The sequence below is a fragment of the Meleagris gallopavo genome, chromosome 4, assembly GCF_000146605.3.
Source record: "Meleagris gallopavo isolate NT-WF06-2002-E0010 breed Aviagen turkey brand Nicholas breeding stock chromosome 4, Turkey_5.1, whole genome shotgun sequence".
NCBI lineage: Eukaryota > Metazoa > Chordata > Aves > Galliformes > Phasianidae > Meleagris > Meleagris gallopavo.
Window position 1 is genome coordinate 49,276,256 of NC_015014.2, and position 21,208 is coordinate 49,297,463.

General features: G+C 41.1%; 1 long non-coding RNA gene across 10 annotated transcripts in view; it reads right to left on the reverse strand.

Annotated features, from left to right (window-relative positions):
- LOC104910794 overlaps positions 1–21,208 on the reverse strand; it is a 45,740-nt gene that overhangs the window by 21,049 nt on the left and 3,483 nt on the right. For 7 of the 10 annotated variants that reach the window (XR_004159670.1, XR_004159669.1, XR_004159666.1 and 4 more), the window contains exons 2-4: positions 8,540–8,636; positions 7,262–7,482; positions 5,889–6,031 (exon numbers count right to left, since the gene is read on the reverse strand). This is a non-coding gene — a long non-coding RNA (uncharacterized LOC104910794). Of the gene's footprint in view, positions 1–5,888; positions 6,032–7,261; positions 7,483–8,539; positions 8,637–9,843; positions 9,945–17,170; positions 20,826–21,208 lie in introns of those variants that run through there. The other 3 variants (XR_004159668.1, XR_004159665.1, XR_793414.3) reach the window with 3 other exon arrangements.

The following is a 21,208-nucleotide window of genomic DNA, read 5'->3' on the forward strand; positions in this document are numbered from 1 at the left end:
ACACTGTTTCTCTGTTGGCTTCTTTTTCAATGAGCTTCATGCTGTCTTTGACATTGGAAATAGTGGCAAACTCCCAGTTAAAGTTCATAAAACCGCTCCCTCATAAACCAGGATGGCATGAGGCAGGGTCACAAATGGTCTGATGGACTCAGACAGAGAGATTCTTCAATTGTGAATCCTGAAAGCTTTGAATGGTATAAGCATCAGGAGCTCAGTACAGCTAATGAGGTGGTATCTCTGGTAATCAGCATTACATTTATTTATTATTGCCAACAGTATCCTGGGCTGCTTCAAAAGAGGGGCAGCCAGCAGGGAGAGAAGGTGACTGTCCTGCTCTGCACTGCCCGAATGAGGTCCCATCTGGAGTACTGCATCCAGTCCTGGGGCTCCCAGTTCAGGAAGGATGTGTAAATGTTGGATGAAGTCCACGGGAGGGACGTGAAGATGGACTGGAGCACCTCTCTTACGAAGAAAGGTTGAGGGAATTGGGGTTGTTTAGATTGGAGAACAAAAGGCTCTGGGAAGACCTCAATGCAGTCTTCCAGTACTTGAAAGGAGGTAACAGGCAGGACTGGGATCAACTTATTATGCCAGTAGATAGTGATAGAACAAGGAGGAATGGATTTAAACTGAAAGAAGGGAGGTTTACGTTGGATGTTAGGAAGAAATTCTTCACTCACATGGTGGTGAGGCATTGGAACGGGTTGCCCAGTGAAGTTATGGATACCCCATTTCTGGAGGCATTGAAGACCAGGTTGGATGGGGCCCTGGAAAGCCTGATCTGGTGGCTGGCAACACTGCCTATGGCAGGGGGCTTGGAACTAGATGACCTTTAGGGTCCCCTCCAATATAAACTATTTTATGTTTCTATGATTCTCCAGGGTTTCATTTTATTCCATTCTGGGTTCCATTCTCTTGTTTACATGGTCCTATCCCTGAGACACATTCTCCTTTCATCTGGAGCTTCTTTTTCTTTTTCAGCCTATTCTGTGCCTTGCATTCACTGACCTTCAGAACAAGCTGTACCAGTCCAGAAGAGAGCAGCCCAGTTTGTTACTGTGTTTTGAGTATATCAGAAGGATCTTACACTGATGCTATTTTTTGCTGATTTGTATTTTCACTCTCATAGTTTCTCCCATCTTTCCCTTCCCTACAACATCCAGAGATATTATCATTACATCTCATGCAGTAGCCATGAGGTGTGGCAGAGCCTAATCTTGGTCACACAACTTTCAGCTGCATATCTAGGCCATCTGGTTCTGAGTTATTTCAGGTAATGAGTTCAAGATAAATCTCCAAGTCATTAAGAATAAATCAGTTGCTGCTGTGAATCCCTGTGAACAGGATTCCCAGGAACACTGATTTCCAAGCTGTTATGAGTGGAAATTCTTTTGTTTTCAATGCCTTATAGGCTAGAGTAGTCACTTTTCATGCCAAACTAGTCATGGTTGTAAGAATTTTCTACAAATGGACCGCTTACATAAAAGTAATGCATCAGGCATCTGTAAGAAACAGCTTTTTCTGCAAGTGCAATACCCATCTTGCTGCCTACCATCCTCAGAGAGTTGGTTTCTACAGTTCACCATCACAGCTGTAAACTCACACTTACTTATTGTTGCTATCAAATATAAATGCATTAGAATCATGAAACACTGGAACATAGAAGCATAAATCTTGATTTCCACCACCAGTACCCTAATGCATCCGGGGCCTATAGAACGGGTCGCTTAAAACTGTAGACCAGCTGCTCAGCTAGTGTAAATCAGCATCCTGTGTTGTGAAATGGAAAAATGTTGGTACTACTTAAAGGTTGTTTTAAAGAGATAATTCAGTAATTAAGTGTTCAACAAGTCCACTGGGAAGGGTAGAGTCTAATTTTCAAAAAAGAAGATTTACATTATATATGAAAACAACCGACCCTATTCAGGGGATAAGCACCAGGCAGGCTATGTTGCAAATCTCCTGCATTGGAGGTCTGTAAGAATAGATTAGACCAACATCTGCCACACATGGATGGATTCTGTTCTGGTGCAGCGGACAAAATGGATGTGCTCCAGAGATCTCTCCGTACAGCATGCAGAAATGTGCCTTAGCATCGAATCAGCTATGGGATTAGCCAAATGCATTTGACTCTTTTGCTTCCTGTTCAAGACTGGCCAAAAGATTTGCAAACCAATTTAGACCTATGCTTTAACTTCTGTGCTATTCAGTCAGTTTCTCAGCCTGCACTCGATTTCTGAACACAGCAGACAGGCAGCGCTCTTAAATCATTCCAGGGAACTCACCAGCAAATGCTAAATCATTCCAGTAAAAAGTTAATATTCTTTTTCCTGCTAAAATGAGCTATAACTGCTATTTATCTATATTATAGTTAACTACACTATATAAGTATCTGGTTATTACTGTAATACTACATAAAATGAATATATAACCATATATTGTAGTTAGCTATAAAGTAGCTATAATAGCCACGTGTGGGTATTTCAGAAGGCATTTTATAGAGTTAAATCAATGAAAAAGCTTCCGTTGGCTTTAATGGAAAATGTATGAGGATTAAAGGGAGAATATTAGTGTATTTTGACGTAAGTTAGGAGTAAGGGGTAGGCACGGCAGAGACTTCATTGTATCATATGATGAATTCAGTATATATACTTCCAATAATCAGGATTTTGCTAAGCACCTTAACCAAAATATGTGTTTTCGGGTTGCATGCCCAGTCTCCTGCTCTGTGTGCTGTTATTCAGGACACCTGGATGGAATTGTTTTGAAGCAGAAAAATGCTTTACAACAGAATAAAGACTGAGACCAAATTTGCACGCATGTAATTCCTGAGTTATGCCTGTGACAAGGGCTGTGTTACAGGAAGGTTTGTGAGCACTTCACTCTCAGGGGCACTTTTCAAGACTAAGCACTGACACTGGAGGAGTGAGGAATGCTCTCTGCTCATACCTGCTTGCAAACAAGGGAAGCAGCAGCTCAGAGCCCTTGTCAAGTCCCCAGGGAAGCTCACTGACCTGCCAGTGGTCATGGGCAGTTACAAAACACATTATACACCTGTGCCCATGTGTTCTATGGTAGCCAGAAGAAGACACATGCAGAGAAATGCTGCCCATCATAAATACTCAGAAAATTTAATGCAGGTTCCTGAGTTTACAGGCATACACTGCAGCTTGTATTAGATGTCTGAGTATTTATTATGTGGAAGTTAGCAGCTCCAGGCCCTGCTCCCTTGCAGCCCAGCCCACTGCCGTTCCCAGAGTACACCTAACACCCACGGATCATGTTCAGCTGCCCTCAATGTTCCACAGAGGCCAAGCTCTTTGAAATTATGTCTTGGTTATGATGGAGGAGGTAATGGGGATGGCGCTACCACGTTGGTTTTTTTGTGTTAATGGTGAGGTGGTTAGGGTTCCTGCCCAGTGAAACCTTAATATTAGGTCTTCCTCACCCTGGAGAAGCTCAAGCTGATGTTTCCCAAGCAAGCAGCCTAATGAGCAGGACAGCTGTGGGAGGGGAAGAAACTCAGAGCTTGTTGAAGATGAGCCCTGGTGGAATAAATTATACATTGCTCAAAGGGCCAGAAGGAGAGCAAGCAGGGACAGAGCGACAGCAGCCCAGTGGCTGCAGTAGTGCTAGAAAAGGGGGAAAGTGCAGGTACTCCATGGCCATTTCTGCCTCTGACTCCTTGCAAGACAGTCTGCAGAAGACAGATGTAAAAATTCCCTTTATGAGAAGAATACATGTGTTTTAACCTCTCAGGTTAAGGACGGCACTAAGGATAGCTATTTCTCGGGCAAGAGCTTTAGTCAGCGGGGACACATAGGACTTGGATAGGGGCATAATCATAACCATAAGATTTAAAAGAAACTGCAGTTCTTGATTTTTCTTTTCCTAGGAAATGGTTGCAGGACTTTTCTTCAGGATAAATTTATTGGAGATGGATTCAAAATAAATGAGTATCCCTAGCAGCGTACCTTGGTGAGCACCCCAGGCTACAGAGAGGGACTGGGTTTCATAGAAACATTTGCTAATGTAGATCAGGAGAAAGTTGTGGATGAATTCATTCCAACCTCTTGCTCAAAGTAGGGCTACATACAGCAGGTTGTCCACAGATACATCAGCATAAATCTTGGCTAACTACAGAAATGGAGACATCACGTCTTTTCCAGTTCCAGTGCTTGACCACCCTCAGTATGAAAATGTTTGTCCTTGTATCTACTCAGAAATGGGGAGAGAGCCCTGTAAGTCTTGGTGGAATTTGGCTCTCTTGTAGGCTAATTAAATAATATCCCACTGCATCATTTCCATCTACACATTCAGTGTTCCCATGCAGTTTTCCTAAATCCTGTTTAAACCTGCAACATCACCAAGCGAAGAGTCATACAGAGAATAACAAGCTGCTGCTTTTTCCTTGAGAAAAACATAAACCTTAAAGCAGGTATTTCAAACAGTTATAAATCATCCTGAACACCATAAACGTTTCCAAATATAAGCAGATACTCAGGAATGAAAACACAGGAATGGAGAAGCTGTTTATTACGTTGTCACTTTGTACAGCTAAACAATTTACTGTTTTGTTTGCATTGAGATATGTGTTTTTTATAGGTAGCAGCTGTACACCAGCTGTGTGAGTGGTTCCCTCTATAAAGATTACAGAGGGAATGCACAGACTGCATTGTGGAAAAGGACTTTTTCCTACTGAGAAAAGATGCGACAGATGTGCTGGATGCTGTCCTTCTATGATTTATGCAGAGATTCCTCAGCAAACGTGGTGTAAATGGGACCAGTCATCTTCACTGTCTCTAAATGAGTCACCAGCTTCTTCAATAAATGGACCATGGTCTCAGGAGGTGGTTTGTGTGGGGCTGGAGCAGGTCCAGAAAGTTCTTTACTGAGTCTGAGCTAATGAGACCCAGCAAACCAATGTCTACTCTTTGCAGACACAGAAGTGGTACTGCACACAGAAGCAGCTAAGGTCTCTCAAGGATTGACTGTAGCACCTAGGGCTGGGTTTGGCCATGCTGGATCTGTCAAGCTCACACATTTATACACTGGTGCATTTGAGCTAAAAATCAATTTTCATTAAACTCACTGCCTTTTGCCATTTAAAATAATTCATTGTTATCCATTCCTGTGACTAGGATAGTTGCACTGCCTTCTCCACGTTATCTCCTACACTTCATCCCTTAAAAGAAGCTGGAAGCCAGAAGAAAATCTGAGGAGGAAAATGGTGGGCTAAAGCAAATGTTTCCCTTATAGACACTGGAGCTGCTCATGAGAGGAAGATCTCGAGAGTGTGAGCCTAGCAAGATAGCGGCCTTCCTCCTGCTACCAGGCACACATTGTGGAGCCCCAAATAGAAGCCAGCATGTCTCTCAACTCTGCTGCTGTCCTGCATCTCAGCAGGACCTCACTTCCTACAGAGTGTTCAACCAGATCCTCTCCTATGCTTTCTTCAAGGTTAAATGCCAGTTCTCTGCCAGCTGAGTCTGCCAAGGCTCACTCCCAAATGTTCTCTATTGCCACTTTCTGATACTTTGAAAAATTAGATGTATGTGATGAAAAAAATCACAGTGAAATTCACAAAGATTATCTGGAATGTAGAAATGATCAGGCCCAAATCCCCTTATATTAGCACAGCTGAGAATAACTAGCAAACTGGTGGCAAAAGCAAGACACTGTAGTCTTCATGAAGCAAGCCTGCCTATAGCCGGTCCAGCTGACAATATATGCAAGCACTTGGCAGCAATCTGTTCTTCAGACTCTGTCTGAGATGATTCAGCACTTAAAAACGCAATCTCCAGTACTACATTTTTCTTCTTGAGCCAGAACTCCTCAAAGAAACCCAACCCAACATCAATAAAACACACAATTACAAATCCTCTTACCTGACTATGCTGAATGCATTTTTAATGTTACATTTGACTTCATGGTGCTTTGTGCTGCTGCTTGGACCTGCACAATCTCCTAGAGACATCGGATCTGGTGGGTGTACCAGCCTCTAGTTTGGTATCTCAGTGTCAGCCAGCACCTGGTGGAAGAGGAGAGAGGCTATCATTCCAGCATCGTTTCCCTAGAGAGGCAGAAAATTGCCAGTGCCTGACTCTTAAAACATTTTTTGCTTTCTCTTGTCTGTCATTTTAGCAAGTAGCTTCAGCACTGACAAATCCAGATTTTGCTTTTCTGCTCTTGATAATATTCACTAATTTACCAGTGCTAAGCATGGATGGGAATCTGACTGTCAACTAGTTCCAATAGCAAGTTTATTATTTACAATCCAGAGTGTATTAATAATCCTAATAACAAGGCTTAGTGTTCTGTTTTGTTCTCATCTCTCTCACTTCACAGACTGCTTAAAGTCATGCTGGTGAACCAGAAGCCCATTGACAAACATCCTTAAGATCCCCAAGAGACTTGCTAGTTTCTGATACTTGGAAGAATAAGATGAATTGCTGGCTTGCTTGGAGGAGCTCTGAGGAAGGCTATCTCCAGAAGATAGCAATAAAATATCAGACAGAAAATGTAGTTCTCTTTCTCTTTTTATTTTTTGGCATGTTGAGCAAAGCTGTTCCCTCTTTGCTTCAAAGAGATGAAGAGTAAAGTGGTATTTGATTTGATTCTTCTGCTCCTCTTTTCTAAATCAGAATGACACCCTTGTTGCTTTCCATACCAACACACAGTCATTTTATCATTAAATACATCAACTGCTGAATACAATTCAAATATTGGTTGAAGAAAACGGAAGCTCTTTAAAAAGACACTAGATGTTCAAAGGTAAGTGCTGTAAGACTGCATTCCTTCTAAGGGTAGCATCTAAGCTATTGATGATACATCAGATTAGAGAAAAAAAAAAAATCAGCTGTATCTCCAATGAACAATCTTTTCTTCTGCATTTAATTTTTTTGGGCCTACATGTAAATAAAGTGCTTAATTCTTTAAATCTAGATGACCAGCTGAGTCTTCCTTCTTTCACTTCATTTTTAAAGTCTCAAAGCAAGGAGACCATGGCTTTGCTTCATACCTTGCTATAGGACAAGAACTTTCACAGTTGAGACCTTAAACATAAGACCTCCTCCTAAACATTCTATTTGAGACCTGAACAACGATCTGACCTCACTTAATGGCTTGGTGTCACCTTCTCTCTTCTTTTCTTCTCACATTCTCCCAAAGTATTTATACTGCCAAGCTCTATTTGCTTTTCATTGAGTGCATTCTCCTCAAACTTCCTTAATGCAGTGCAAGGCACTGCTCACATGCTCACCTTGTGCCTTTGACTTCAGCCAGGAATGAGCCCTGCCCTTCTCTCCAAGGTTCCTGCCTCCACAGCAGAGGTACCACAGCTGCTCAGGAACAGCTGCTGAGCTGCCATGAATTAGAGGCAGGTGCATTAAAGGAAATTGAAATTGATCCTTGTTTCCTCCAGACTCCAACGGTGAAAGAGCTTGGTATGCTGCTGAGCTAGACCTGGAGTTGGAAGAAGAACTGCCCAGAGAAAGTCAGCACAGAAAGCTGGGAGGAGAAAGCACCAAAGTTGTTCCAAGCTGAACTCTTGTCACTGATTAGTCATTTGCATTTAATTATGCTCATTTACAAGATAAAATTAAAAAATAAATCTCTGCATTCAAAGGTAGAAATGATGAAAGCCTGTAAATAAAGAATTCTAAAAGGAACCATTTGGGATATATAACTTCAACTTGTGATTTTTATTTTTTTTAATTTTCCTCTTTAAATATCTTTTTCAGTAACTGGAAGAAAAAATTGCCAGAAGGCTGAGCTTTTTCTTCCCTTTTGCAACAAGGCAAATACACATATTTGTCTTTCATTCTTCTTTAACTTTTTCTAATCAATAATTTTGTCTCCTTGTAAAAAAATTTAAGTGACTAAAAGGAAAACTGAATTAACAGAAATTACTCTGCCATTACTTAAAACTCCTCCTGATCCCATTGTAATCCTTCCAAAGATATGGAACTTTGAAAAGATACAGAATAATGAAGTAAGGCAGGAAGAGAGAAAAGTTTAAAACAAAAGCAACTAGAAGAAAAAAAATCTCTTTTAGCACTACTTTTCCTCCTGTTATTGTCTGATGGAAGTTGAGTAAATAATAGTTTCATAACATTTGGTAGAGTTGAATCAGAAAAATGTCCCATCTGATAATTACATTTATTCTTTTTCTAAAATAGGATAAAAGAATTTATTTATTTAATATTTATTTATTTAAAATACCCATGAGCCCAACTGACAATTTCTGGTCCCAAGAAAAATGGATCAGAACAGTTCTTGATCTGCTCATGTCTATCTAAATTTTGCAGTTCTGTTAGAAGCTTGTGCAGTTGTGTACCACAGCACTTCTCTGGCCCAAACTGTGCTGCGTATGTTGTGTACATTCTTCCATACCAATGTGTGAATATATATGTATTCATGCATACGTACTTGCAAATATTTGCATATTTATACCTATCTTTGTGTTTGTATATGCATAGATACATAAACGAACCATGAATTGATCTTTAAATTAGAAATTAACATCAGAAAGTGCTACCTGCTTCAGGGAGGTGAATGGAAAACAGATGTCAATCTCCTTCCATGTTCTCTTCCTGCACTTCCAGCTGCTTGCTTTGTGGTTTTGGGATGGAAATCTGCAAGAACCCCAAAACGTCAGAGATTTTAGAAGAGGACAGGGGTTTGTTTCTTTTCAGAATTTTGAAACAAATTTGTATGTATACTTGTTGAGATTTTTAGTCAGAAACTATTTACTCCAAACACAATCTGAGATTCCAATATACTACAGTAACAAGATATAGAGTGAAGCTACTGAAGTATATTAAGTTAGATTTGGAACATCTCATGTTTTTCTATGTACAAAAGACCATATATACTCAGTGCATATTTGCAATCAGTGTAAGCCCTTCCCATTGCCTTCAGAAAGTTTTGGCTAGCCTAAAACTTTAACTATAATATGTACGAAAACAAGGGAGGGAGGGGGAAAAAAACAGAATACCAACCAAATGCTGGACTAAAACCAGAAACACATCTCAGCTGTAATCTAGTGCCTGCTTTCATCTTCACTTTTTCCTCTTTGTTCTCACTTTTGCTGGTCTATAGGCAGCCTTGGCAATGATGCAAAGTTTCATTTCTGAATTTTGAAGCCAGTCTAATATCTTTCATAAGATAACATCCTCAGTTACCTCTGCATCAGTACACACTGAGACATTTTGTGGATTTGAATGTGAGGGAGTCAGAAGCCTGAAAGAGCTGGGCTTGTTAACGAGTCAACAGCCTCTTACACAATACTTCCAGTCTAACCTGAAATGGATGGTACCAGGAATTGCAGGGGAAAGCCTACTGCTAACAGTTTCTAGAGAGAATTTGCAAATGGTGGAAAAGGCACTCTTTGTTCATGCTGTCTGCTAGAAGCAATTTATTGCATATTACATATGTAATAATAATGCATGTTATTATTTCAAGACATGCTGCTGTTCCTTCTGACTGCCTTGTGCCTCTGCAGTTTAGAACAACTGTGCTCCCTTCCAGTTGGTATGAATATGTTTCAGCTCTCCCCTTGTTCTTCCTTCCCCCTCTGGCAGGCTGCAGAACACTGGGCCTGAGGAGGAGGCGTGACTGCTCCTTACAGCACTACAGCAGCCCCAACCCAGCCTCAGCCTTGCACCACCTGAACACTGCCAGTCTTTGATGGGATTAGTATCAAGGTGCCCACAGCTGGTTTGATATCAGCTGAGCAGCATTTACTTCAACAGCCCTGGCTCGGCTTCTATCTCACCAAAAAATTGTCAAAAAACCCATGACTCTGTCCCATCTGAAGTAGCGCCCCAGGGAATTTAGTACCTGTACCTATGAGCTCCTTCTGAATGTGATAATGTTGATATATGGTACCATTCCTTCATCTCTTTTGTAAAGGCACTTCAGTCCTGGGAACTGCATCTTGACTGGGAGGGGTGTGAGAAGGGAGAAGAGTTGTCAGGAAAAATAAGAATTAACAACAATTACTCTGGAAACAGCTCATATTTTTTCCTGCAAACAGCGTGATACTTACCCTGGTAGAGTTGATACCCTGTCTTTCAGGCATTGAAGAATGACAGTTCTAGAGATGAGCATCGTTCTCAGGAAAGTCCCCTTTTCCCTCATTTTCCAAATACTGTTGGCTTTAACATTGCACCTGGCCATATTGTACCTATAATGTTTTATCTGCTTCTGCAGAAGTCACTAATGGCAAGTTAATTAAAATAGCCTGAGGAGAGCCTGGGAGTGATGATTAGGCCTAAAGTTCAACAGGGAGTCTGCAAGAGAAACAGCACTGATATTCTTGTTAATCCCTACGTATCGATGACTGTATTGCATCAGCTGGGATTTCTTCACTCTATCAGGTGCAATAGATGAAGAATCATGATTGGACCAAGTGCTATGCTTAAGTCTGATTTTTTATTTATTTTTTAACTCATTAATGGAAGTTATTTGAATTTCCAGCAGTGAAGGAACATTAATAAGATTTTTTTTGATGCCTCAAAGGCTGAGCCCCCTGAATAGTTACCTCTTCATGAAAGGCAGGGAGTTGTAGCACTTCTGCAGTAGCTGACTTCTTCAGCAGTGAAAAGATTGAGAGTATGTAAGGAATGCGTCAAGAGAGGAAAAGCAAGATTGCCCCATTAAATTACCATCCTTGTTAAAGATGGCCTCATTCCTCTATGTACTCAGCTTCACACGTATATTTGTTTGGAATCTTTTCTACTGAAATTTGTGAAATGCAAAATATTTTTAATGGGAAAAAATGTATTGTGTTCCATAGATGTTTATTAGTCTGCATTAGAGACGAAGCTGAGGGTAGAGTTGGTGTAAATCCCTGAAAGTCAGTGATGACAAATTTATTTTCCTACTCAGTATTTTTAATGAGTATTTATAAGAACAGATGGTGGGCAGCAGCAGAACATGTTCAGTTTTATCGAGACATTTGGTTAACAAGCACAGACTAAAATGCATTTCTTTCCTTCTTGACTTAATAATTTTAATTAGAGGCAAAAGGTGTGGTAGTCTCATTGTCTGGAGGCATATGTGCAATATTGTGTTGGTTGGGCAGGGCTGGGTGGGAGAGAATATCGCTGCCTTTAATGAAGGGTGGTGCATATCTATGCAATCTCTATTTTTTTTTATTGTCTGGTAATCTAAAAAATGCAAATTCCAAATCTGCTATTGCACAACACACAGAGAGATACACTGAGGCTATGCTTTCAGTTAGTCAGAGAACAAAAACATGACTACAGAATGTGTAAAAGTAGTACACGCTGTCGCTGGAGAAGAAAGGCTTTTTAACAAATAGTGGGACATACAATTATTATCTTGAGGGGGAATTTCAAAGCTCCCCATGGAACTTAGCGGTCTCTGGAACTCCTTTGCTATTTAAATGCTTTTGAAAATCTCACTTATTAAGTACTCATTTTGAACTTTATATGCTCCCTCCCTAAGGACATCAAAGTGTTCTGGAAGTAGTAATTAAGGATCATATGTTCTAATAGTGTTCTGGTCATTTAACTTACTTATCTCTGGTCATATTCTAGCTATTTTCCAGATGGACTTACCCAGGCTGGGATGTGCCTTTTGTCCATTACCAGTGAGCCAAGCCTCAATCCAGAGCTGCTTCTCCTGTGCTCAGATAGAGCAGTGGGAGGTGGGGAGCATAACAGAACTGGGCTGATCCCAGAAGGAAGCGCTGAAATGAGACTTGTACCCTGAGCAGCCCTGCTGCAACATTCTTACTGAATGCTCCTTCAGTGTGAATGGGTTATGAAAACATTCAAAATGTCATCTTGTGAACATGTATTTTCTTAGAGCAGTGTGCCTCAGACATGTTCCACTAGGACCTAAACTGCCCTCATGTTCTGCTCTCACAGTCCTCTTGAAGATAGTTCTCTAGTATACCATCATAAGGAAATGCCATGACATATAAGTGGAGTACTTTCTAACAATAAATCTGCTACTGACTTCAGATTTTCCTTCATATAAGTATGAAACTTTAAATGGATGATTTATTTTGTAAGACTTTATTGAAGATTTTCCCTCACTGACTGAAGTTTACTTCTTGAGAACAGTTTAAATAGTTGTCCTCCTCCTGGCTGTAAAAGGGCAGCACAGCTCTATCAGTCGTTATCTCACAGCCTTTGATCAGCGCTGTTCCTCTTACTGTGCACAGCTACCGGTGTTACCTGTGCCGGTATCTCTTGCTGGGATTAGTGCCATTTCTGAGCTGTATTACCAAGATTTATGAGGTAGCCTGAGTGCCTGATCAAGTGGTTGGCAACCCTGCCCACAGCAGGGAGTTGGAGCTCAGGGATCGTGAAGGTCCTTTCTAACCCAAGCCATTCTATGATTCTATGAGACAGAGCATTTGTCTCACCCATCCAGCTGCTGGAGATTTCCCTTGCAGTGCTTGAGGGGGAGAGCAGAGGTGTTGCTCTCATGCACAGCTGTCAGCCAGATGCAAGTCACATCAGAAGTCTGTAAGGTCACCACTTAGAGATTAGAGTTCTAGTCCTTATGGTCTGCCATAATGATATTAGGTTTTGTGTGATGCATCACAATACATCCATGCCCATGTATAATAAATATTTTCAGATTTTCATTTTCAGATATGCTGGAGTAGTGAAAACAGAATAATTTTACTTTCTTTTTCTGTCACAGACCTTTCCAAATATCAAACATATGCTTAGATCATGAAAATGCTGGAGGAAGAGGCAGTCAGGGCATCCTGTGATAACTCCCTGCAGCAGTCCCTGTGGATGCCTGCACTTTGGAAAGTTCCAGAGTTTGATGGTCTGCAGTAGGCCAGGGCAGTGAAGAAACCAGGGCCAAACACTGAAAGAGGTGTGTGTATCGTATGCCTAATACCAAACTTTCTGCACTTATCAAGGCAGCACAATGCTGTTGCTTACCTGGGCTGCTGCCTGAGCTGTTAGAAGACCAAGGATGACTGGAAACAAGTGAAAGACAGATGAGAAAAATTTAATAGCAAAAGCCCGGAGTTTTGACTTCATTTTACTTTTTTTTTTCTGTTTTGGGGAATGGTATTTAAACATTATGTGTCAAGATGTGTCAGACATGTCAGACACTTATTTTCAGGTGTTTTCAGGTGTTGTTTGTATGCACAAAGCTGTCAATGAATGCTCTTTTATGATGTTGGATCAGCAAACCCTGCTGGCTTTTATCAGGTCAGCACCTGATCCTCCAATGAATTGTTGTGGTTTGGTGGATGCAGCCTGGCATTAAACTGGGTACACAGGTAGGGCTGAACTCTTCCCTGGCTTCTTTGCTATCCCACAGGCCATTTCCTTTCTGGGAGATGCAGTCCCACTCTCCTCTGACAAAAGGCTTCGTGTTTATAGAGAAGTTTTACCTGGCTCACCCCTTCCCTCTGCTGGACCTCTACTCAAGGAGCACAGAGCTGGGCAGGCTCCAATACTCTGTGGAACTTTTCTGGAAAACCAGGATGTGCCGTGCCTGGGGAAGGAAAAGAGTGGAGGGCTGAGAGCAGAGGCAGGTCAGCCTCTCGCAGCCAGAGCTTGTCAGGTGTCTGAATCGGCTGAACATGCAAACCCCTGCTTATGAAAAATGAGAAGGACCACTCTTTTGAACTGTGTCTGTTGGTTATATTTGAGTGGATCAATGTGCTAAAGCAATCTGAACTCAAAAACATATTATTGTTTGATATTTTAAAAGATTTGCAGTGCCTAGGGAATTCCTAAGGGAATTTTTTGGAAGGGATGCTGTTTGACAGACAGAACAGTGTGTGTTGCACAGTTTTTCTGTTCGTACCTGCTTGTAAGACATTGTAATACATAAAATAGTAATTGTAGATATTAGCATAGATATCTGAAATCTACATAAGCAAAACCAGGTTAAAGTACAATGTGCCACAGTTAATTGAGGAAGTGCTGATGATTTTCTGGACTGTGTTATGCAAGAGGCCTGAGTAAAAGTCATTCTTGCAAAGACCCCTGGCTTTGTGATTCCTGACAAGGGCAAATTTTTGACAGAATATGTTTTCTGCACAAGTTTTGAAGGCCTACTTCTTTAAGCAGATAACTTCGGATGGCTCCTGTAGGCAGACTGACACATGCATGGAGGTTTGGAGATCTGATCTCAAGTGGCACAGCTGGCACTGCTTTGCTGCCTGGAGAAGAGGTGCTTTGATTACATGTGGTGAGGTGCTGGCCCCAAGCATCCAGACTGCTTCACCCTATTGGTCTGAGATGAAAAACACAGATTTTGTTGGTTTACAAGAGTAGGAAGGATTTATCTCCTGCAGGGTGTGTCCAATCAGTTATGTTTCATAGATGCTGTGTACTGTTTTTGAAAAGAGAGAGAAATGGTTTGCTAAGAACAAACCTGTCTTACCCCATCTAATCACCCGGAGAAAAAAGCTGTTGAAAACAAATTTGCTTGTTCCTGTGTGGCAACATATCAACACCAGACCTTAAACCTTCCTGAGAATCCAGCAGTCTTGCAATCATTTTTGTTGCTTCTCTTGCTGATTGCTGCCATATGTCAGTAAAAAAAGTATCTTCCCAGCCATAAAGCTGGTGTGCAGGAAACTGAGCTTTGAACGGCCTCCTTCCTTGCCCTTCCGCCTTTAATTGAATAATATACTGTTCTGTGAATAGATCCACTGGCTTCTACCCACTGGTATGAATGTGTCAGCTCAACTGTGAGTGCCGATCCACACACTGCTGTGTGAGAGGCAGGGCAGTACCTGCAATTTCATTCTAATGTGCAATGAACACAAGTCATCTGACTTTGGATCAGGAAACAGAAAAAAGATGCAAGTATGAAGATAAAAAACACAAAGCACTAAGTTTTTACTAGTTGTCTGCACAGATATAAGGATGACCTATCACTGTTAGCACAAAGAATATTCACACTGGGGGCTGTCAGTTCCAGACCTTGGCCTTGCTGCTGCTGCTGCAGAGGCTGGCTGACAGCACAGGCGTTGGGCCCATCACAGCACTGCCAGAGTGGTCTAAAACTGGCTGTGGAGTGTCCTGCAGGCTGCCAGCTGTACCCTGGCTGCTGCTTGGTGAGTTTCACAGAGGGCTTTCCTGCTTGCACTGCTGCTAAGGAAATACAAAGGCTGTCAATACCTATTTTCTGGCCACTTGCCTTCATTGATACTGGGCTCTTGGAGCTGATGAGGGCCACCAAGAGAACACTGAGCTCCATTAAGTTCCCCATACTTAATCCACATATGTCCATAGACATATTCTTTGTGCAATTTCTACAGCGCTGCAGAAATCTTTGGTTTTCCACACATATATGTGATGTGCAACTTTGCTTCTGCCATCATCTCACAGTTCTACTGTGACTTGAAAAAGGAGTGTGCATGGGGCAGGACTGCTCACCAGGAGTTCGGGGAGGAGAACACTGCAAAACTGGATTAAAACAACTCTGAAGGGTGAACAGTTGAAAGCTGGCAGTTAATTTTTGGTGTCTTGTTTAGCACATACCTCCACAGAACCTCTACATGTGCGTTAGCAAAGTGACTCTCTAGACAAAAACCTATACATACAAAGCACAGAGCAGACTTCCCATGTACAATTCATTTAATTCCATTAGCCAATTTCCCAGTTTATTTGTCAGAGGGAAGCCTATTTACAAAGACAACTTGAGTAAATATGATTGATTGCCTTGTCAGCCCCTGTAATTTCACTTTTTGATGTTGTCATTTCAGATAAGTGATTTCAGACATCAGAAGGAATGGAAAGAATAGAGGAAAGAAGCAACAGTTTGACTAAGATTTATAGCAGATGTACACAAACTAGAAGACTTAGGAACCATATTTGGGACTTAAAAGACTTAGGGAAAAAGACTGCTACATAAAAAATGCTGGGATGATGTATATTCTCATATGACAACTGTTATTCAGCAGTTGTTATTATGTGATATATGAGCTCCACGATGAAATCATATGAGGAATATTTCCTCATGTTTTACACAGAACTGTATAATGTATGTATGCGTTCCTCATGTTCAAGGCATTAATTAAATCCTATTAAGTATGTATTTTGGGAGGCAGAATTTAACTTGAGTAAAGCATAATAGTCATTAAGTTCATTTGCTTTAATTTAGAAAAAGCTCCTATCATAAACATCTATTGCTAGTACTCAAAAAGGTGTAAAGTATGTTTTGGCTATTTGATTGCAAAATAGACTAAGCAGTCTATATTCCCCCTCCAAGCCTTTCCCCTCAAAAAGAAGAAAAAGTGCAATGTTTCTATAGAAAAATAGCATGAACAAATCAGTAGATTTTGAAACATATCTTAAAGGCTGAAAATTTTAAGTGTTTTTTTTTTTTCAGTGAAAAGACACTAGTCAGCCTGTATTAATTTTTCTGTCTGCATAATTATTTCCACTTTCAATGGCTCTTATTCAAGTTCCAAACAGACAGATGTGTCTAAATGAAAAAAATAAAGTATGTGGATCATGCAAGGGAGAAAACTGGTGTCCTAAATAACATCAGGAATTATTTTGAAATGATGGGGGTCTGTAGAGTACATATAACACATGGTACATGTGAGAGACTTTTACATAATTCACTACGCAACTGCTGAGCTGTTAACAGTGGTAAAACTGGGGAAGGAGGGTCTCTGATTCTTACTAGAAAAAGGCAAATGTTCTGTCCATCGTTAAGCAAAGCAAAAAGGAGGAATCAGGAGAAGGAGTATACAAGTCAGGTTCATTTCAGTCCCTGTAAAGATCATGGATCTTGTCCTGAAAATTATTTCCAGCCATGTATGGATGTAAAGGTAAGCAGGAACAGTCAGTTAGAGGCAGACTTACCAAGGACAAATCCTCCTTGACAAACCTGACTGTAGCCTGTGATGAAATGACGGCCTATGCTGATGAAGGGAGAGGGTTGGGTGGAGGATGTATTGGCTTCAGTGATTATTTTAACACTATCAGAAGCAGGTGAAAAGACCAAACTCCCCTCTTAGATATGGCAGATGGTATAATATGGGGTATAGAGGGATACAGCCACAAATTGGAAGTTCAGATTGAACAAAAAACAATTATCAGTAGGAGCGTAGTGCAGCACTGGAAGAAGGTACCTGGAGAGGCTGTGGCACCTCAGCCTGTGGATGTTTCCAGGTCTCAAGAGTGTCTCAACTGACCTGATTAATCAGCAGTCTGCTTGCAGAGGAAGGCTGGAGTTGATGGCCTTCACAGGCATCTTTTGACCAATATTTCTGTGTCTTTGATCTTCCAGCAACACTTCAGTGAAGTGAGCAGTAAGTTACTCCAAGCATGATATCTTTATAGCTTTGTGTGACACAAGGGCAGCCATGTAGGTAATCACTTGTTTGGACTTTGTCCCTGCTAATGCAGTTGTGTCACTGCTGGTCAGCCTTCACAAATATTTTTTATGGGAGTTTGAACTGCCAAAGATTGCTGTGCTGGACTGAGAATGAGGTGAGCAAGGAAAGGAGTTAGTCTTTTCTCTCATAAGTTATAATTCATAACATCGAAGGGGGCTGAGCCTCATCAACCCATCTCCATCATGGAGGCAGCGCTTCCCCAACACAAGTTTGCAGGAAGGGCAGGGCTGGGTGAAACTGGGCCCATCCCTGCCTGGCTCCTTCCACTCCCATCCCTGGCCACCATGTCTGCACTGGCACACAACAGGCTGCACACACTGCGTTATGGCCCCATGGCCAAGAGGGAGAACAGATGGAACTCAATGTCCAGATGTGCTTTGTAGATTGGTTTGGGCAACATAACTCCCCATGCTTGGGGAAAGCCATGAGGTGACAATGCAGCAAACAGGAAATGATTCACCAGTTTTCAGCATCGATCTCAAACACTATTTGTGCTACAACAAATATACTGCTTAATTTTGCTGGAGAAGTTGCTTATAAAATTAACAACAAAAATCATTTTGTACTTTAACCTTTGAAGAGCTACAAATGTGTATTTTAGATTGCCCAGATATCGTCTCATTGCGTTGTTTACGGCAACACATGGTGCCTTATTCTGTCTGACTAACCTTCCTTACAGAGCCTGCCAAGCACAAATTAGGTCAACCTAACCAGCAGTATGAAACATAATTAGCCAAAACTTTCTTAATTAGCGCTGTGATTCAGGGTGGGGAGAGCTTAGCTCACAGGGAATTAGGGTAGGGCAAGTTGGTAGAGAGACTCTTCCTAACAAGAGGTGGATCTAACACTGGACACCTGCCTAATACCTTTGAAATTTTGATTGTGATGTTTTATGACCATAGCAAAAACTGTAATTTGTGCCTGTAGGGTGCTACATGCTGCGCTAATACACTGCAATAAAACAACAAACAACAAACTAATCATTCCCACAGACAGCACCTCACTGTGACTACAGTCAGCAACTGTAGCTCTTCAGGCACACTGTCAGAATCACAAAAAAGCCTAGACTACATTTATGTCAAAACAGGGGTGATGCATGCCTATTATTTTAATATTTTCTGCTGTTTTAATGCACTCAGCCTGAGTGCTTGCCCTGTGCCAGGCTGCCTGTTAGTTCCCCACACCTGTGGGATGAAGCAGCCCCTAGGGACCCTTTCTGTAAGAACTGCTTCTCTCTCAACTGAGGCCCCAGTGGTGCCTTGCAATACCTGCACAGCAAACATCATATTTGATGTTGTCATCTTTACTGTCAGACAAGCCTAGGACTAAAGGGGTGAGATGAGGTTAGTTTGATATTGCAGAAGAGAGTTCACGAGAACATTGTGCCCTGCCAAAGCAGTGTTTGGATTGAGAGAAAGTTTCACTTTTTTGCCATCACTCAAATATCTTTCACATTCTCTTCCCTTCAGCTGGTATAAAAGTGATCAATTTTCTCGAAAAGAAGAAGAAACAGTAGCCCAGCTTTTAATTTCTGCTCCTCTGCTCAGTTTTTGTTATCTTTACCCTCCATCTCCCATCTGGAGGGAATATAGCCATTTGCATTTTTCTGTGGACAAATACTGGCATGTACTGAGGCAGAATAAGTTGCTGCTGATTAAGAACTCTGATTAACACATTGGTGAGAATCTCCTGAGTTAAAGGACTACATACAATATTTGTGGGCATAAACTATAATAAAAATGTACAAGAACCAATATGGAAAAATTATACATGGGAATAATCCACAAAGCTCCAAAGAGTAGTGATTTTTTCACTGGTTGCATATGAACCAAGTCATGTCTGAAGGCAGTCTAGCTATGTTCAACATTTGTTTTTAAAAAGAAACATGAGAAAAGGAATGCAAGTCCTACTGTGCGCATGGGCTGAAGCTCTGGTTTTGTTCAGTTAAAGGAAATTCAAAGACTTTTGGTGATATGAACAGTGATTAGAACACAACTATTGGAAAGAAATTGTGAAATTGCATAAATAACTTAAAGGCCTAGTTAAGAGATGCTCACCAAAAGGCCGGTGTTAATAACTGAGTTCCAGTGATCTCACTCATTACAACCTACTTTCTGGAATAGTCTGGAAACGTGTCAAGAAATGACGATTACTTCTGCAAGATCTAGTGAGCATTTTCCTTTCAAGTTAGTGAAGACTCTTTTAAGGAAAATACTACATAACTGGACAAAAGTAGGCCATACTTTGAACACTTCATTAAAAAAATGCATCCTTAGTTCTAATTTAAAATTTTTTCATTTTGTTGTATAGGCAAAAGTTCATTTATATTCCTTCTGTAGTTTCATTCCTGTCATAAAAAGTTATGCTTACCCTTACAGAAATGCTCAAATTCCTCCTTTTTGGAAATGATCTGTCATTTCATCCTAAGCACATGAGTTCCCATATTTCACTTGGGAATCAAACTCATATCCATTGAGATCATCTTTGTGTTCACAGCATTTACATTTTGCTTTCTGTATTCATCTGCTTACCACTTATATCAGGTCTGTAATAACACTATTAAAACAAAGTACCTCATACATCTAGAAACAGAAAGCTTAAGTTCTTATGTTGACAGACTTTTTATATGAGTGCAAAAAACAATCCTTTCTCAAATTGTGAGCCAACTACACAACAATGATCAGCTTTGTAACACGTAATATATGCAGCTAATCTAATAACCAAAGACTGACTAAATAAAAGAATGTGTTCATAAAGATTAATGGATTGTTGTAGGCTTACACTGCCTTATGTCAGTCTTCGTGCTTCTTGAATGGCTCTTAGCATGTCTTATCTTCTGTCATTCCAGACATGCTTTTTAAGCATGGAAGGTAATGTAGGAACTTCAGAGAGTCGTGCTGACGGTTTGAATGAAATAGCTACTTCAGTGAGGTGGCAACATAAAGGCTCGGTCACGTTTATTACCTTGTACCGGAGAGCAGTGGAACGACAGGGCTTCTGTGCTATTTGCACTGCACCTCCAATAGTCTGAATTTACATACTCGGAACAGTGGATCAATAAGTTCCTAAATGATGAAGAGTATCTAGCTGGTATGATAACATCCTACACAGCATACTCAGATGCTGAGATAATGACGGTTCTGGCACCAGGCTTTCGAGGCTTGAGTTACAATGGTACAGTCTGACTTTAATAATTCATATGCCTAACTAATTTTAGGACTTCTGTGTGGATATTGAGACTATTCAAAAACTACTGTCATTGAATATAAGTTCTACTTTGAAACAATTTCCTGAGGACAGGAGGATCCACACTTTGCAGGAGCTCAAGCTTCCTTAGCAGTGAAGCAATTCTCCGTTTTTTCATTCCCAACGCACACCTTTACCTAGAAATTTGATTTAATGCCTTTCTTAAACTTCTCCTGAAGTATCAAAAGTAGCTCCTCAGCTGTAATTACAGAATCACAGAATCACAGAATTGTAGGGGTTGGAAGGGACCTCTAGAGATCATCGAGACCAACCCCCCTGCCAAAGCAGGTTCCCTACACCAGGTCGCACAGGTAGGCGTCCAGGCGAGACTTGAATATCTCCAGAGAAGGAGACTCCACAACCCCCCTGGGCAGCCTGTTCCAGTGCTCCGTCACACTGACCATAAAGAAGTTCTTACGCACATTCGTGTGAAACTTCCTATGCTGCAGCTTATGTCCGTTTCCCCTCGTCCTGTCTCCACGTACCACTGAAAAGAGACTGGCCTCACCACTATGGCCACCACACCTCAGATATTTATAAACCTGGATCAGGTCCCCTCTCAGTCGTCTTTTCTCAAGGCTAAACAGA